Raw genomic sequence first — 2,914 nt, 5'->3', positions numbered from 1 at the left:
CTTATACCAGTCAAAATCATTTTGAACTTTTTATTAGAATATAAACCTTCAGTTGACTCATTCTTAATATACTGAAGCTTGATATTTTGGAACCGTATAGAAATTGATAGAAATTCTTTTGCATGACCTGAATATTGGCACAGATGGCATTAGGAACACTCCCTATTATATAGTTTAAAAGTTATTTAGATAGGCCTACAGTTTGTACAAATATGCGTGGTCTTTCCATTACAGAAACTTAGTTTGTTATAGTTACTTTTTTTTTTAAGTCTAGGCTTTAAGTTTATCTAAATTTTCTTTTTCAGGAAATGTACCCAAGGAGAGTTCTGAGAACGTATACTCAGTTGTCCTTCTGTGATTAAACAAGACGCTGCTGTATTTTGTAAGTTCATCTATTTTTATCCTAGATAGAGAAGACTATCTTTGCAGAGAACCACATTTTTCATTTGAAATTAGAGTCAAATTTTCTTTAAGGGGTGGGTTTTAATTGATTTTGTTTTTTTCAAATTTTCTTTTAGTGAGTAGCACTTCTTTTTTAAAATGCACTCTGTTTCCTTGTATCTATTAGCTAATATTTTAACGACTTGTGATAAGAACTTTATCAGTTGAAGAGCTAGATGAAAGGGGCAATGCTGTCAGTAACACTGATTTGCCTGGGCAGGTATATTGGTAATGATAATGTCTTCCATTTCAACAAACAAACATATTTAATTTTATCTGTAATAATTACCTTATGTGGCCTCATGAAGGTAACTGAATACTGACCACTTTTGGGAAAAACACTGATTTTATTTTGTTACTAATATAGCTTTTGCATTCGAGGATTATAATATTCATCATGATGAGTTGTGTACTACATAACTTTGATGGACTAGAATCTAATATTCGTGTATTCCACATGATAACAAAAAAAAAATAAGCAAAGGCTTCTGTGTGAAGAGTCATGAATGACATTAAATTGAGTGTCTCCTGAACCTTTCAATTTACAACCCTTCTGGTTATCTCCAAGTTAAAATATTTTGCTATTTCAGTTTCTAAACAGTATAAAGCAAATAGTTTCCCCCATTTTTATAAGTTACCTTCAGATATTGGGATAAGGTAGTCTCCTTGCATTTAGTTAGTTTTCTATGAAAGACCCAGTAGATTGAAAGAATATGATATATGTCATTTATTTTGACTTCTGCAACCCTTTCTTTTGCTTTCTTTTCTTATGCTTTTCTTTTAGGCAGATTATTTCCACCAAACAAAAGAAAAAATTATTCTGTATCTCTTTATAATAAATGCAAGAGAGTTCAAATAAATGAAACGATATCCCTAAAGATTTGTAATCTGCGGCATAGTAGCCATTCTAAGTGCTTTTCATTAGGGGTATTTTGTTAAACAGCATTTTTGAACAACTTAATTAGTGTTGAATATGATAACATGAAGACCACACTTAAAGGCAGATTTTAGAAGCCTCTATAGTAATTTGGAGGGCATAAATTTCTTCAGAAAGATCTTGAAATTGATGGAGAATCACATACAATAAAGGGAAATTTGTAAAGATAAATATTAACATGTCATGAAGAAAAAAAATACAGATGTAGAAGATTAACACAAAAATCATCTTAAATTTAAATTATGGCATAGCAATTCCAACTTTTTTCCAACTCCACCCATTTTTATTATTTTTCCAATTTTATTGAGAAAGAATTGTTTATTTTTTATTTCGTTGCTTGTGCTTTGGCTGAGAGTTCCAGAAAATCATTATCAAGACCCATGTCAAGGAGCTTTATTCCTGTTTTCTTCTAGAGTTTCATAATTTCATGTCTTACATTTAAGTCTTTAATCCATTTCAAGGTAATTTTTGTGAGTGGTGTAAGGTTTGGGTCCAGTTTCATACTTTTAAATGTGAATGTCCAGTTATTCCAGCACCATTTATTGAAGTGTCTTTTCTCCATTTAATATTCTTGGCTCCCTTGTCAAATATTATTTGGCCATATATACTTTGGTTCATTTCTGGGCTCTGGATTCTGTTCCGTTGGTCTATATGTGTCTGGGTTTTTTGCCAGTACCATAGTGTTCTAGGCCCTATAGCTTTATAATACAGTTTGAAATCAGGAAGTAGGATCCTAATTTGTTTTTCTGTCTCAGGATTGATTTGGCTATTCATGGTCTTCTGTGGTTGTAGAAAAATTTTTAAAAATAATATTTAAAAAATAAATTTGTAGAATATTTTTTTAAAAAATTTCTGTAAAAAAATGCCTTTGTAATCTGGATAGTGATTACCTTGAGTCTGTTGATGGCTACGGGTAGTATTGGTATATTTTTAAAAGATTTTATTTATTTGTCACAGAGAGAGAGAGAGCATACAAGCAGGGGGAGCAACAGGCAGAGGGAGAAGCAGGCTCCCTGCTGAACAGGGAGCATGATGCAGGACCTGATCTCAGGACCCCGGGATCATGACCTGAGCCAAAAGGCAGATTCTTAACTGACTGAGCCACCCAGACATCCCAGTATTGATATTTTAACAGTATTAATTCTTCCAACCTATGAACATGGGATACCTTTTCATTTATTTGTGTCATCCTCAATTTCTTTCATCCTCAATTTCATCTTCAATGTCTTGCATTTTTCAGAATAGATATCTTTTGCAGCAGCCCCTGGCCGAGAGCTTATGCTAAGGATATAATAGGAAAACATGTCATGTGACCTTGCGGGCTTTAGCCTAAACATCAGAGCACAGCGGCCGGGAACACCCGGCTTACACAGCAGTTGGGAACACCCAGCTCGCTCAGGGTGGAACGCTGCCCTCAGATAATGAGAGGCCAGGAATACCTGGTCGGCTGCAGGGCAGAACACTGCCCCAACCGAAACTTGACTGCTCTTGACAATAGCCCACGGGGTCCATAGAAACATGTTTAAGAATAGGCCT

The sequence above is a fragment of the Ursus maritimus genome, unplaced genomic scaffold, assembly GCF_017311325.1.
Source record: "Ursus maritimus isolate PB19 unplaced genomic scaffold, ASM1731132v1 scaffold_11, whole genome shotgun sequence".
Lineage (NCBI taxonomy): Eukaryota > Metazoa > Chordata > Mammalia > Carnivora > Ursidae > Ursus > Ursus maritimus.
This window is presented reverse-complemented; position numbering follows the sequence as displayed.